This window comes from Malaclemys terrapin, chromosome 4 (assembly GCF_027887155.1).
Source record: "Malaclemys terrapin pileata isolate rMalTer1 chromosome 4, rMalTer1.hap1, whole genome shotgun sequence".
Classification (NCBI taxonomy): Eukaryota; Metazoa; Chordata; order Testudines; family Emydidae; genus Malaclemys; species Malaclemys terrapin.
Genome location: NC_071508.1, coordinates 87,800,939 through 87,817,755, shown reverse-complemented (window position 1 = coordinate 87,817,755; position 16,817 = coordinate 87,800,939). Strand labels below are relative to the sequence as shown.

The following is a 16,817-nucleotide window of genomic DNA, read 5'->3' as shown; positions in this document are numbered from 1 at the left end:
CAAACAATGATTTTCAGGACCATGATATCATGTTACCAGTTTACTGATATCTCAAAGTAGTTATGTAAAGAATGTATTATGACAATAGTGTGTTGGGACAATGAGTGTATCAAGCTTGATGCGAGTTACACTGTGGTGAGGCCCTCTGCCAGTTGACCCAAGGAGCCCCAGTGGCCACAATCACAGGACTGGAAGGGACCTCGAGAGGTTATCTAGCCCAGTCTCCTGCACTCATGGCAGGACTAAGTATTATCTAGACTATCCCTGGCAGGTGTTTGTCTAACCTGCTCTTAAAAATCTCCAGTGACAGAGATACCACAACCTCCTTAGGCAATTTATTCCAGTGCTTAACCACTCTGACACTTAGAAAGTTTTTCCTAATGCCCAATCTAAACCGCCCTTGCTAAAATTTAAGCCCATTGGTTCTTGTCCTATCCTTAGAAATTAAGAACAATTTTTCTCCCTCCTCCTTGTAATAACCCTTTATGTACTTGAATGTTTATAGAAGTTACATGGACTCAAGAGCAAGCAAATTTCCAGTGTTTAATTTTGCACCAAATAGTCTACATAGCACTACACCACTATGCTGCATCCCAACTACTCTAAAAACTTTGCAATATTCTTTAAGTATTATTTGTAGAACATGAAAAAGCCATGTCAAAACTTGGGACTATCCCATGAAAAATCAAGTCAGGTGGCAATAATTAACTGACGGATATGTTTTTATTTTTAAAAAATCAGTCCATTATAAAGGTGTGTAGTTTAGATTCAAAATCTGATCTATCCTAAACCTACTACAGTTTGGAAAGAAACATCTGGGTTCTCTACACAATCTAAGCTGCTTAGAATAAACTCATCTGGCCTATTACCACAAATACCTTTCAAAGGAATCTGGGTGTGGACCACAAGAGAAGCAGCAGCTGGAAGCAGAATACCATCAGACAGCTGAGCCTCTGGTAGATTTCCTTTCTAGTGTAATGTATAACACATGCCATTCTTTACATATATTTGATGTGGGAACCATGTTTTATGTGCTATAACTAATTGTTTGGACTACTGAAGTCTGTTCTAAATTACTGGATTGTACCTCTTTGAGGAAAATATTTAACCACTGTCACACTGATTTTTTTTTTTTTTTTTTTTTGGCTCAATTGAGAAATTCTAGGCTCATTCCTGCAAAAAACAAACTACTCTCACATAAGTAACTTCACTGTAGACAATGGGACGACAATGGGTAAACATCATGAAAGAGTTCCGAATTGTGCTGATCTCTTCAAGGCTGAGACATAAAAATATATTTGGTTTGCAATGGAAATTATGTCCTTGACTACTTTCGGATTGTGCATTCTGTAAATAAATGTAATAGTGTCCTCCAAAAAGGGAGGACATTGGCTTTATAAAGGCAGCCCCGTAAGCTTGGTCACCCCCCACCTCCCATTTTAAAAAAGAAAAAGGGAAAAGGGACAGAAGTATGGGAGTAGAGGAGATACATTTCCATACACTGTTTTTTCATATTAAAAATTGAGGTCCTATAGATACTGGAAGACTCTATGATGTATGCAGAACTGATATCGACACAAGAAAGTGAAAACTAAGCAACTATGAGGGAAAACTATTTTTAGGCATACAGTTGAATTTGCCTTTTTAGTTTGTTTTTGTTAATATCCATTTAATTTATTTTCACCAGAACCTTAATCATTGACATCTTCCATCCCCAATGAATCTAAGAGAACAATAAACAAAAAATTCACGGGCCAGTGACCTGTCCATGACTTCTACTATAAATATCCCTGACTAAATCTTAGCTGCTTTGACTCAGACTCATAGACTCATAGACATTAAGGTCAGAAGGGACCATTATGATCATCTGGTCTGACCCCCTGCATGCTGCAGGCCGCAAGACCCTTCCCTGGACTCTACCGTTGAAGTCCCCAATCCTGTGTTTTAGTGACTTCAATTGGCTGAGACCCTCCTGCTAGTGATCCCTGCCCCATGCTGGGGGCCCTTGGAGCGCTGCTACTGCTCCAGCTGTGTGTGGGGTGCTGCCACTCTGGCAGCCCCCGGAATCCGCTGCCATTGGGATAGGAGCTTGCCTGGGCAGCGGCCGATGCGGCTGTGCCCCAGTTGCTTGGGTGGCCCTGGGGTCATCCGCACCAACTGCTGCAGCTGCGGAAGTCACAGAGGTCCCAGAAAGTCATGGAATTCATGATCTCCATGACAGACTCACAGGCTTATCTATACTGGTATTTCTTAAGTGTTCGTTAAAAAGGCAGATCATCACTTAAATCGCAGGCTCTCTCTGTGTATGATATAGCAGCCAAAAAAGGAAACAAGGGATACATGTACAATTTTTATGAGTACTTTGCAGGTCAAATATCCATGAAAGGTACCAGAGGTATAGCACTAGAAATGAACTATTTAACCACAGCACAGGAACAAACAGTGTCAGGTTCCCTTATAATACCCTATCAATGTGTCTCACTCCTCACTTGCATGGACCCATCTCCAGTAGTGAGATGACAGTCCAGTCTCAACAACCTATTCATTGCTTTGCGCTTCTACTAAAACTGGCAACAAGGGTCTCAACTGCATGGGTAGTTTTTGGATGCTGACTGACTGAACCACTCATTCCTTTCACATAAGCTCCTAAGTAGCTTTCAATTCCATTACACAGCATTTTTTTAAATCTACGAAGGACTAAGTGGATAGGGAAAGAAATTTCATTAATCAAACTTCTAAAAGGGTATTAACAGCAATGATGAATAATTTTAAAACTAGTTGAAAATGCTTTTAGAGTTTCCTGTTAAACTTAAAACATACATTTATTTTAGCCTATTAAAAATGCAAATAGCACTTGTTTATTATAAGCCACGTACTATGCCTTGAGGTGTCATCTTAAAGCAAGCTTTAAAAGGCAAATTTGATGGATAAAACGATACAACTGGTTAAGCAGAGCTAAACACAGCAGCTTGAAACATGTTTCATCCTCTGTAGAATGCACTACAGTGTGATTCTTCTGTTGTCTCTGTTTAAGAAGAACTTGGATTCTGATTGGAAAATGTTTAATTAGCTTCATATATTTTTGCAAGATACTCATTTTACAAACTGAATAAAAATGCAAAATATTATCGGAAATGTTGTACAAAAATATCCTATGAAGGGGAATTCTTAACTGCACAATACTGAGGTGTCTCCAGGTTGAGGGGAAAATTGCAGATCTAGATGCAATGTCAGCAATGCCAGGTCAGCTGTAGAAATCCCTAAAAGCAGCAATATTTAATGGTGTGAAGAAAGCAAAATCTGCTTCCAAATGCTTTTGTGGAAATAGCAATATTGTGCTAATTCCCATCTATTATTTTCTCTATTATGACCTTCATTTCTTTAAAACATCAACCAATGCACCATTTTTCTGTGCTGATTGGTGGTAGATATTTCCCATATTCCTCTCACTATCCACCGGCATCTTCATTTTAAAAACCACCATCCTATTAAAGTTCAGTTTTACTTTCCTCCACAAGAGAATATCCTTAATGATTATGTAGGACCTTAGATGTACAGTAACGCCTCACTTAACATCCTCCTAGTTAATGTTGTTACGTTGCTGTTCTATATGCTCATTTAAAGTTGCACAATGCTCCCTTGTAATGTTGTTTGGTCACCTGCTTTGGCCACTGCTTGCAGGATTCTCTGAAGAACAGCCCAGCCTCGTGGGGGCTTGGAACCACGGTGGGCCGGCAGCCCTCCTATCAGCTCCCCTCCACATGCACCCCTGCAGATCAGGGCTTTCCCCCCCTCCCTCGATCCCTGCACCTCCTGGCTGCTGCAAGCAGCTGTTTTGCGGTGTTCAGGAGGCTGGGGGGGAGAAGCAAGGACACCACGTGCTTAGGAGAGAAGGTGGAGCAGGGGCAAGAAGAGGCAGGGAAAGGGTGGGATCTTGGGGGAAGGGATGGAATGGGGGCAGGCCTGGGGCAGAGCCGGAGATTGAGCACCTCCTGGTAAAGTTGGCACCTGTGCTTGTATTGTACCTGAGTTGCAATGGGGGAAGCTGCCGCTGCTCAAGGCACTTCCTAGCCTTCCATGGCACCTTCAGCCTCCTTGTCTGCAGCGGGCTGTGCCTGTGTGTGGAAGGTCTGTAAACACACTCCACGTGCACACTACCCCCCAGTGATTCACCGTCGCTTTATGGCCCAGCTGCCACCCTCCTCCCTGCTCAGGAATAGGGTGCTATACTGAGCGCTTGCAGAGGCTCTGCCCAAGGCCACCAGCTGCCCGCGAAGCAGCTGCAGGAGGTGCACAGCGGTGGCGCCACCTTGCTGTCTTGCATCTGAATACACAACATTCCATCCACGCTCCCCCTTCGCAGGAGGGGGGTAAGAACACAGGGGGCAGCAGCCCACCCAAAGCAAGTTAATAGTGTTCCAGTGCCTGCTTCACTCTAGCAAGGGGGAGAAGCGGCATAGGGATGCACAGAACCTGGCCCTGCTCCCATGACAGTCTGAAATCCAAGGGAGCTTTACCATTCACTTCAATGCCATCTGCATCTCTCTGCCCCTGCATGCACACAGCAGGGAGGGGGGCAGCCCTGCAGCAAACGTTATTTTCCTCCTTTTTCAACAGTCACAGCTACATTGGCTGCAGTGCTGCCTTGGTGCTGAGTGCAGGTTACTATGGGAGGTACAGCAGGGCCGGTTTTTCCAGGGCACTCTGAAAGACAGGCCTTTGGTCCTCCAGCACGGTTCCTCTGAAAGTAAGTCCTAGCCTAAACTAGTCCTAGCCTAAACCCACAGGACTGTAGGGTGAACAGATAGCAAGTATGAAAAATCAGGACAGGAGGTGGGGGGGAGGGGTAATAGGAGCCTACATAAGAAAAAGCCCCAAATATCGGGACTGTCCCTATAAAATCATGACATCTGATCACCCTACACAGCTTCCAATAGGGGAGCAGATTACCATGGAGAATGACGTGGGTTTTCCAAATTCTCTCTCTTTCAATAGTTGATTGATGCTGCATGACCCCAACCACTCCAGGCTGAAGGGAGTGAAGATTAGCATGTGCATGTGCCATCCAGAGGAGTATCACCCAGTATCATGAGTCAAAAACATCCAGCAAGTGATAGTGGAGTGCCTAGCAGTAGCAGTACCACTAGTAGTAAGAAAACCGGGAAAACCATTAGTTTGGGTACTAAATTAGACATTTTAAGGTGTTTTGATGCAGGCGAGTGTGCAGTAGACATTGGCATCGCTCTAGGTCTTACTCCGACCACTGTGAGAACAATTCGGAATAATGCCGACAAGATCAGGGCTAGTGCTTGGTGTGTAACACCGCATAGTGCTACTACAAAGTCGATCAAGAAGTAGTTTGCTGGAAAATATGGAGCATCTTCTCTCACTGTGGATAGAAGGCCAAAACCAGTGGAACATACCTCTAAGTTTGCTAGTGATACAAGCTAAGGCAAAAAGTTTGTGTGACAATTTGAAGAGAGACCAAGGCGAAGGATCACAGACAGATGTTCACAGCAAGGCAGGGATGGTTTGATCCACCTGCATAACATCAAGACATAACAGCAACTAGTGAGGCGGCTAGTGCCAATACTGCAGCAGCTTAAAAACTCCCTATCTAAAGAAAATAATTGAGGAAGACAGCTATTCCCCTAAACAAGTCTTCAATGTCAAAGAAACAGGCCTCTACTGGAAGAGGATGCCTGAGCGGACTTACATTTCCCAAGAGAAGACAGCATCTGGATTTAAAGCAGCTAAACAGCGCCTAACCTAACATTGCCTAGGTGGTAATGCTGCTGGAGACATGAAGATAAAACCGCTGGCAGTGTACCAATCCAAAACACCACAAGTTCTCAAGGGATTTTCAAAGGAAAACCTTCCTATCATTTGGAGATCCAATAAGAAGACAGATAACTGGAACTATTTTTTCAGAATGGCTGACTCTCTATGCCATCCCTGCATGGAAGGAATACTGTGCCAAAGAAAATCTTGATTTCAAGATTTTATTACTTATTGATAATGCACCGGCTCATCCAATCAACTTGGATGACCTGTGTGAAAACATCAAAGTTGTCTTTCTGCCACCCAACACCACATCACTCATCCAACCCATGGATCAAGGAGCCATCGCTGCATTTAAGGCATATTACTTATGCCATACTTTCGACCAGCTTATTAGAGGCATCGATGGGAAAGGCAAACCTATGACTCCGCAATTTTGGCGTGACAACAACATCCTGAAGTGCATCAATATCATTGGTGAGTCCTGGGCTGAAGTTACTCAGGCATGCATGAATGGTGAGTGGGGGAAGTTGTGGCCTGAAAGTGTCAATGACTTAAAAGGATTTAAAGATGTCGTCCCTGCTATGAAGAAAGATATCCTCAGCTTGGCCAAGAAAGTCGGTTTTGATGAGGTGGAAGAAGCAGACATTACACAACTTCTGCAATCACACAGAGAAGAGCTAACCAATGAAGATCTGATGTAACTAGAGGCAATGAGAGCAACGGAAAAAGAAGGCTAAGAAGTAAAAGAAGAACCAACCCATCAAAATTTGACTGCCAAACGTCTTCTGAAGCTTTCCAAATGATTGAAGCTGGCTTGCAAATCCTTAGTGATGATGATCCTGATAGGGAACGCAGCTCCAAAGTGATTAGTGGAGTTGGTCATATAATGACTTGCTATAAAGAAATTTACCAAGAAATTTTTTTAAACACAAAATAGTTTAAAATGGAATTCTGAAATGCCTCATGAGGTTCCATGTTTACATTTGATTTTCAGATCATATTTACTTAATTTAAGTAAAAACTATCATTTGTTCATTTTTCCCCTAAGTGCCAGCTCTGCAAACTCGACCTTGGATGTAAAAGTCAAGCATAGTTCTTTCAGACTCATACATCACCACCACGAATCTGTTCTGCAAGCCAAATGGCTTTCACAGATGTAATCAAGGGCAGAATGTAGCCCTGCAAATGTTGGTTAACTGCGCAAAAGAAGAGAATTCAATTAGTTTTATGTTGACTCTACAGCAGAGGTGGGCAAACTATGGCCCGACCATCCTGCCCGGCCCTTGAGCTCCCAGCCGGGGAGGCTAGCCCTCGGTCCCACCCCTGCTGTCCCCCACAGCTTCAGCTCGCCATGCCGCCAGCACTCTGGGCGACGGAGCTGCGAGCTCCTGCTGAGCAGCACAGCACATGGCTGGCTCCGGCCAGGCTCTGAGCGGCATGGTAAGGGGGTGGGAAGCGGAGGTGTTGGATAAGGGGCACAGCAATATACCATTTGACATATTGACTTTCCATAATAGAAATTCACCAACCAAAAAAAGAAGAAGAAGGTATGAGGAACTCTTCTTCTAAGCGCTGTAACTAACCTCAAAAACTGAAAATTGACACTAAAAAGGGTTCATATCTTAATGAGTGATCATTCACTGCTAACTGAATTGCCTGATACTTATTTTAAAAAACAGCAAGACACTATCAGGCAAAAAACTTTAATTAGGACATATCTCCACTGAAAGAAAAATTCTTTAATCAGAGTCCTTCTCCAAATTATTGTTGTCCCTTGTTAACCTGAGCAACTAGTACTCCTGAGGGCATTCTGTGCCAAAGAAATTATAATTCTGCACCAAAAAAATAAAAATTCCACACACAGTATTTTAAAATTCTGCAGATTTTATTTGTCAAATAAATGTGGAGGCTTGAGTGTGGCATTGGAGAGCACAGACCACTGGGTGAACAGAGGTGGGAGATCACTGTGCAGCTGCCCTCAGACCATGGTCTCAGTGGTAAGGCTGCACCCAACCCTGACACAGCACAAGGACCAGGCCTGCCCCAGAAACATCTCAGGTGTGGTCAGGCAAACTCAGCAAGGCAGGATCCAAGCGTGGAGGGGTTTAGTGTGGGGGGGACCCAGGTGTGAGCTGAGAGGGTTCTGTATGGGGCAATCTGGATGCAGTGGGGGATCCGGATGCAGGAGGGATCTGAATGCACAGGGGCTTGTTGGGGGGTGCTGGGTGCAATGGTAATGGGACTCTACAGGTGGGTCCAGGTAAAGGTGATTGGGGCTCAGTGGGTGGGTTCTGGGTGCAATGGTAATGGGACTCTACAGGTGGGTCCAGGTAAAGGTGATTGGGGCTCAGTGGGTGGGTTCTGGATGTGTGTGTGGGGGGTGGGGGATAGAGCATGGCAGGGGGTCTGGGTGTGGGGCTCCAGATGCTGGGGGAGTGGGAGCTCAATGGGGTAGGACTCCAGGTGCAGCTGGTTGGGGCTCGTTAGGGTGGGGATCCAGGTGCGAGTGGCTGGTTGGGGTGGTCCAGGTGCAGGGGAAGTGGGGCTTGTCAGGAAGGGTTCTGGGTGCAGGGGGAGTGAGGCTTGGCAGGAGGGTCTGGGAATGAGGGGGTCTGGATGCACAAGGGTTGGGTGTATGGGCAAGCAACTCCCTGTACAGTGATCCCTCCCCATGCAACTGAGGAGCAATGGATGCAGGAAGCGCATGGGTGGGTGCAGTTTGCAGACCTTCCTACAGCCAGGGAAGAAATCTGGGGGTGGGTCTGACACAGCCATGGATGCCATGTAGTCAGGTGAAGAGGAAGCCCCATCCTCCCCAGCCCAGCCAGGAATAGCAGCTGAGCCCGGCACCGGGTAGGAGCCACTAGCTGGGTCTTCCCCAGTCCCGCCCCCTACCCCACAGTGACTTACCTCTCTGCTAGCTGCTCTGAGCACCAGAAACATACTGCTGGGGAGGGTTGCATAACTGCTCTTGTGGCTTCCCTTTGCTTCCCTGTCAGAAAGTCATTTTTCTTCAGGGAAGCAAAGAAATCTGCAGGGGACATAAATTCTGCGCATGCGCAGCATTCCCCTAGGAGTAAACTAGTTAAAGTTTTGGGGCCTGGGGATATTCCAGTTAGGAGGAGAAATTCATGAGAATCTGGGTTTTTTTGTTTTTTTCAATGCAATCCTATTCACAAGGCATGTACAAATTCTTGCTTCTCTAACTCCAGGAGGAACCAGAAATGTAAGAATTATTTCTTAGTTTACAGCCCAAGCCGCTTTAGCCAACATCAGACCCGAAAGCTTGTTCTCTAGCTTTTTCCAGGGTCACACTGTGCTCAACAGCTACTGCTTAGTTGTCTTGCTTTTTGCCTCTGCCTCTCTCTCTCTCTCTCTCTCTCTCTATTCTTGTCTGTTCTCAGTTTTTTTATGTTATTTTCATACACACTCCCCTCAAAAACATACTTAGCAAAGACCTTTCACCCACACAGTCCAAAACTCACAAAAGAGTTCACATAACCCATTTGTTTTAGGTAGGCGCTTATGTGACCCAAGAACCTCTTAATGTAAACTGGGAAGGGGATGCAGAGGAATTACACCCGTCATGGGTCTGGTGTATATATTTAATCTAGCTCACCAAAGAGTGTCATGTGAGATCTTGAATAAAAGCCTGTGTCACACTGGCAATCAAAATCATTGTGAAATGTATGCAAATACTATGTAAGGAGTTATGTATAGATACTAAAATATATTCTTGAAGTATGTAGGTACTAGTCACTGACAGGTTCTGTCAGACAAGAGATGTTTATTCATCTATCTGTTCACCTGCAAAGCTGGACACCATAGGGAATGCTCCGAGGACTCAGGGATTGGTGTGTGCCTATTGCTACCAGCACAAAAAGAGTGATGCCTTGAAGATAGTGCTTGTGTTGCCAGAGGCTAGTGGAATTAGGGACCTGAGCCACTGCAGGTACAGACAAGACTGCTTCACACTAAGGGCAGGCAGTGGTGAGGTGACTCACAACCCTGAATACCCCTTGGGAGCGTCACAGCTTGTGATTATTTTATCCTTACATTTATATTAATTGAACAGTGGGTTCACATCCACCAATCTCAGAGAGGTTTTAACTCATCTCATAACATTATTATTGAAATGTGGGGTAGGGTAGAGCGAGAAAGACAGATTGACTTAATAAGGAAAACATTTCCTTTTTCCATACACATAAAAACTACTGAGATAACCTTGAAATGTATTGTCAGTAGACATTTCTGTAGAAATTAAAATTACCACACAGGATATTTAGGTAACTTCTTACATCTGGCTAGAGACTGTTCACATACAGATAGACAAGAACTAATATTCATCTGGACAGGAAATGACCGCCTCTCTTTAAATGCTTAGGGATTCCTACTATCCCATGCTAGCATGAAATACAGAATTCTATATTCATAAGGAGGTAGGTTAAGTCAAGCTCAACAAGGCATAAAACCAGACATTTTGGCTCCTCACCTTATAAATTGAGGCATTTTAAAAGAAGCCATTTGGTCAAGACATTTCTCCTTTGTTGGTTAATCTTTTAAACCTGCCTTCCCAATTATACCACCCAACCAACTTCTCCGAAAACAAATTGGTGACAATCATGAACTATTCTCAGCAGTTCAACAGTCTCAACAGTTTTACCTGGTATATTACTTTATATTTTTAATACACTAGGTATGGAAACATCATCATGAGCTTAATATTTTCTTAGTTTCACAGAAATTATAAAGACATTTATAACAAAATTATAATTTTTCTAACTTAGTTTGTGGCACATTACCAGTTCCAGCAATATTCCTCACTTAAGGTGTAAGGGAAAAGGTCACAAAATAATGATCTTTCAAAACAGAAGGAACTTTAAATGTTACCACTGCATCCTGTCCTCTCTAACTTTTGTGCCCTTTTGAACATTCACCAGCTAATATTCTAAACAATTTTAAGCTAATGAAGTGTTATTTCCTTATGCAGATAATTTCAGAATCTCATATTTCACAGTTTTAATATTCCTGTGTGATAGGGTGTGTTCCTCACACAGGCCCTGAGAGGGCTAAAGTAGGCCAAGTGGGCTCAGTCAGCCAATTAGGCTGCAAATGGGGGAGACTTAAGCTGGCAGAAGCTAATCAGAAGGAGGCTCACCTGTGAGGGAACAGGCCGAGCTTCTACAAAGCAGGAGGCTAGCAACAGTAGCCGGGAAGAAGCCTGCAGTCCCCTTCCTTGAGGTAAGGGAGAAGGAAGGGGAGAAGAAGCCTGGTAGGAAGGACTCCACTCTAGCACCCTCTGTAGGCCCTCTGTTTTTGTGCGCTACTGAGCCCTCTGGCTGAGAAGCATCTCATTCAGACCCCGTTTGGGGTAACCAAATGTTCAAGCGCAGTCCAGAGTCCCAAAATAATCATCCTGTCCTCTGCACCATGTGCTCAACCCTTTCCTGGGGTACCATTGCTTTTCTCTGGTTCTGCTATAGAGCACTCCCCCAACACAGCCTAAGTTTTCCTGAGGCCTCTAGCCTCCAACAATCTCTGGAACTCAGGTCTTTAGCCTGCACCCGTGGCTTCTTCCCCCTTTTCACTCTAGTTTATTTATAAGGGCCAGGTGTCTGAGTTACCACTTGACCCTTCTTTAGTCCTGCCCTCTCTGGCTGACAACTATCTAATTTCTGCCCAGGTAAAATGAATGTGTCTAACTGGGTTTTTAACCCTTTCTCTCCTGTGATGGGGGTTTCACCCATCACATGTATCTTTTGCACTTCTCTTAGGAACTGCAGGATATTCCAGGATTTCTCTATTTGTAATACCCTTTCTGATATTTAAAAGAATATACCCCCAATAATTTTATCTTTTCTTTATAATTTCTGGCAACTTTTTAAAAAAAAAAAAAAAAACTTTGGTAGATCCTGGGGACAATAAATCTTTGGAACTATTACTTGGTACTACAAGAGAGCCTTTCCTCCATAAACTTAAAAATGAAAATAATTTTATTCATAGTTTTAAAATATCATAAAATTAACCACTAATCATTACCATTGGTTCAAAAAGTCAATTTCAGTTGTGTTTCATTAACTTCAAACCCTAAAACTATTTCATGCTCTAAATCTTCTCTACTGCATTTTGCAGTTTGCTGTGTAATTTAAAATTCTTCTTCCTATGGTTTCTCAATTTCTCACAACAAAATTTCATGTTTCCTTGGAAACTTGAGTATAAAATACAACAGAAACATCTGACTATGGTCCTTTTAACTTAGATTGGAAAAAGGCATCTGCTCTTCAGATTAGTGTTATTTCTCTTTACTAGCGTATCCCATGATTGCCATCTCTCTCCCCTTCTCTCTCACTTGCCTCCACATCTATCAACCCATATCATCATATCCACTATTCCACCTATTCATATACACCACAGAACCTAATTAATTTGCCAAGCATCTAGTAGGCAAAAACTGATGTGAAATGTAGAAGCCCCCACTGTCCAATGGCAACATCCAGATGAAAAGCTTTGACAGACTCCAGCTGCCAGAAAAGGAGAAAGTGATGTGATTCCTAGCAGGATGCCTGAGCCTTGTTCATGGAGTCTATTGTTTTGTATAGTGTCTAGCACAATCAGACCCTGATCTATGATTGGGCTCCTAGGCATTACTCGAATACTACTATTAGTACTAACAACAACGTTTATATCCATGGCTAATAATCATCCAACAATTTTGAGTAGGGTGACCAGATAGCAAGTGTAAAACATCGGGACGGGGGTGGGGGGCTAATAGGTGCCTATATAAGAAAAAGCCACCAAAATCAGGACTGTCCCTATAAAATCGGGACATCTGGTCACCCTAATTTTGAGGCATCCCTCAACACCTCCTTCTATTCCAAGACCTTTTGGCTGCTGGATTCCACCCTTACATCCCCCTCTCGCTATTCAACCCTCTCCCAATATCTTCCCCCATTGAATAATTCCAGTACCTGCTTTAGCTACTGTTCATATCTATCCCAGCAGGAAAAACTCAGCTAGTTCTTCTTGGTTTTACAGCTTCTCACGTTTTGAAAACATCAGTGTAAACAAAAAAATCTTATCAATTTTCATTTTGCTGCAGAACTGCATCAAGTTTACACTAGGTTCACTTTTACAAACTAATCTTTGCTAGACTGTTTTTAAAATTCAAGCTAAGATTCTGAAGAAGATTCCTACAAAAATTTCTCCTGTAGCAGTGGTCAATACAGCATTGGTAATAATATGGAAAATATTATAATGCTTTTTATATAAATCAGTGGTATATCCTCAGTTGAAATATTTCATTTATTTAGGATCACCTCATCACAAGAGTAACTTATTTTATGGGGATTCAGAGATCAGTCATATGAATTATTAGAGCATGGAAAAACCAATATGAAGACAGATTGAAAGTATTGATTCTGTATCTTAAAAGAGAAGACAGGATGGGATTTGATTAAAGTATACAGAATGATGAATGGTTTGGAAAAGTTGAATCAAGAACTTCTATTCACCCTCTCAACACAAGAAGGGGACACACACAATGAAATCAGAAGGTGACAAATTCAAAACTGACCACAAAGAAATATTTTTACACCACATAGCCTGCTACAGGATAACACTGAGGCCAAGAGCTTAGCAGGATTCAATGAAAGATTAGAGAATTATATGGATAACCATAATACAGAGTTATAATTGGAAATATTTACAAAAATTAAGTTGGAAAATACATAAACCCTCCTGCCAGATGCCAAACTCTACCTACCAGAAGTTGAGAAAAGATAATACTACAGAAGATTATATGAGAACTACCTGCTGTAGAGTTTTTTTGCCTCTTCCTCTGAAGAATCTGTGCTGGCCACAGTTGATGACAGGGTACTGATACTGAAGTCTGATACAATATGGCAGTTCTTATGTACTACTGGTTCCATAGGCAGCATGGGAAATGAACTTTTCAAGCCTTGAATATAATAGGAAGGATTCACAGTCAGCCAGTTGAATGGGCTTTAAGGCCATCTGCTACATGAATCTCTTACTGAAAATAACAGTTCCAAATATAAAGTATGATCTATTTGGCAGTGTCTGTTGAAACAGAGTCAACTTTAGCTTTCTCCAAATGCAACAAAAAATTTGGATGAATTCCAGAAAGAGACAGTTCTTCCAGTTGATAAATGAGCCCCTGCTTCACATAAAACGTGTGGAGCAAAGCTACCGTAGGTGTAGAAGAATACCAGCAAGGAAATGAACTCATTCAGATCAAAAACAGAGATTCCCCCCTTTGACAAGAACTTTTGGTGAGGTCAAACCAGCACTTTATCTTTGCGAAAAACTGATAAAAGGAGGAGGGGATAGGGATTAAGGGAAAGAATCAGTAAAAGTTTGGAGCTCACAGAGGGCTGTATTAAGGCAACACCAGCATCTGGGGCCCACCATGACCTGAGGCCTCCCATGACTCTGCCCCCTGCCAGGGACACCAATCCCTACTTGGACTGGCAGTGACAGAGCTTTCCCCTCTGCTCCCAATAAGGCAGGGGCAACAGTAAAAGCATCCCTTCTCCTGCTAGGAATGGCAGCAGGAGACCTCTCCCCTGAGAAACTGCAAGAGGATACCACTGTACCAGCCTAGGTCCATGAGAGGAAGGTGTAGTGGAACCTGAGCCATCTGCTTCGGTGGCTGGACAGGACCAATGCATTACCTTTTTCCCTCCCCCCCTCAACACCCCTACCTTCCTTGGGGTAGTGTTAGCAGTAACCTCAGAGTAATGGGCCTAGGAGTTAACACCCCACTGGAGATGTACAGAATGGTTCATCCTGTTACCAAATGGAAATTTTCTGTAATGTGTTTATGAATCCTGTGTTTTTCAGTTTCCCCTACATTTCACATAGCTACTCGGAGGGGCAGGGGAAAGGACTGTTTCTTCTCGGGGCAGGGTAAGGTCCTACACTAAAAAGTTAGGTCGACCCAGCTACGTTGCCCAGGGTTATGAAAAATCCATACCCACGAGTGACACAGTTAACCTGAAATAACTCCCGGTGTGTACAGCACTAGGTCAACAGAAGAATTCTTCCGTCAACTAGCTACCACCTGAAAGGGAGGTGGATTACCTACACTTACGGGAGAGCATCCCTCCCATCAGCATAGGTAGCGTCTACGCTGAAGCACGAAAGCGGAACAGCTGCAGCTGTGATGCTATGTTATTTCAAGTGTAGACAAGCCATAAGAGACATAAGTCTGAATGTCGTATAACTGCCTGAGCCTGAATGGGTCATTAAAAGAGAACTGGCCAAGGCTGACCCCCTATCAATGGAAAACCCAGTCACCAAGACATTGACATTTAGCAAATTTCAAGAGACTGGACTAAGTCCTGGTCTCTATCTTACTACTAAAATCAAGTTTCAGAGTAGCAGCCGTGTTAGTCTGTATCCGCAAAAAGAACAGGAGTACTTGTGGCACCTTAGAAACTAAAATTTATTAGAGCATAAGCTTTCGTGGACTACAGCCCACTTCTTCGGATGCATCCGAAGAAGTGGGCTGTAATCCACGAAAGCTTATGCTCTAATAAATTTGTTAGTCTCTAAGGTGCCACAAGTACTCCTGTTCTTTTTACTAAAATCAAGTTCTTATTTCTTCAGAGGCTCGAAGCATACAGGTATGCACACCTATATGTGTAGCTCTCAGAGCATTTTCTACCAATCCTATGTCTTCTTTAAATACATTCCTAAATATGTTAGACAATGGAAACTGATCCAGAATGGGGAGAATTTGATTTCAGATATGATCATCACATCTATCCATAATTGCTTGAGAGTTTGCCACATACAGATTGAAGACTGCAGAGGAATAAGATGTCTCCAATATCTGATTCAAGTTTCATGGCTCCATGGTTTGAAGGATGGGTCTAAGTCACTCTTCTCTTTGGGGGTAGAGAGACTAAACAATCTGGGCCAGCTAAGTAAGAAAAAGCCTGAGATCCTGGCAAAGAACATAGTAAAGATTGAGACATTTTCTAGCCAGAGCTGTGACTGAAGGTAGATGAACCCAAGGGTACCTGTCCAAATCTGTTAAACTTCTCTTTATGGGAAGGGACACTCTACTTTTGTTCTATGAATGCAGGATATTGAACAGTGGGACTTTTACTCCCAAAATCCATTAATTTTGGGTGCCCACTCTCAGATGCCTGAAGCCTAATTTTTCAGAGCATTTAACATTACCTAGCTCTTTATATGTTCAAAACCCAGCTCCCATTAACTTCAGCTGCATCTGTGGGGGCGGCAGTCTTTGGGGGTAAAGCCTTTGGCGGCATGCCTGTGGGAGGTCCGCTGGTCCCGTGGCTTCGGCGGCGGGTACGCCGAAGCCGCGGGACTGGCAGACCTCCCGCAGGCATGCCGCTGAATCCACGTTACCAGCCGGACCTCCCGCAGGCGCGCTGCCGAAAGCTGCCTGACTGCCGTGCGGGGGGGGGGGGGGGGGGGGGGAATACATAGAGCCACCCCGCCTCTTTGATAAGAGATTTAGCAATGTCCATTCGGCCCGCACATATGCTGCTGACATCCTCGTGCCCCAAACCGAGGCTATTTCAGGCTGGGCAAGCAAATCACAATCAGTTCCTTCTCCACTGCCAAGTCTCAGAAGGAAACTGTGAGACAGAGGGGCAGGGTAAGGTCCTCCAAGGTGATGGTGGGTAGTGATGCAACCATAAGGACACATCTCAAATAACTAGTAGTCGGCAAGCCCTCGGAGTTCGAGGATAATTACCTTCCAATTGCTGGTGGATCCGCGGGTGGCTAATCAGACCAATCCAGGATCCACAGAACTTGTCACAGCTGGGGCAGATATTTCCCAATGGAAGGAGCGAAACTGGATTATTATGTCAGGCTATGGCACGTTATTTCCTCCCTTTCCTGTTGTCGGGAGTACCTGGTACTGAAAATGATCCTGGCCTATGACAAAACACAGGAACCTTATGAAGGACAGGTATATCGCTATATGGAAGTCTGCTTCTTGAAGGTCAAGAGCCGAAAACTAATCCCCTGAA

General features: G+C 43.7%; 1 protein-coding gene across 3 annotated transcripts in view; it reads right to left on the bottom strand.

Moving 5' to 3' along the window:
- The window catches only part of SIPA1L1 (signal induced proliferation associated 1 like 1), a 388,865-nt gene that overhangs the window by 195,362 nt on the left and 176,686 nt on the right, over positions 1–16,817 (bottom strand). Inside the window, exon 1 of one of the 3 annotated variants that reach the window (XM_054025264.1) lies at positions 13,594–13,652. The exons of the other annotated variants lie outside the window; for them this stretch is intronic. The gene's annotated coding sequence lies outside the window, so the exon portion shown is untranslated. Of the gene's footprint in view, positions 1–13,593; positions 13,653–16,817 lie in introns of those variants that run through there. 3 annotated transcript variants of the gene reach the window in all.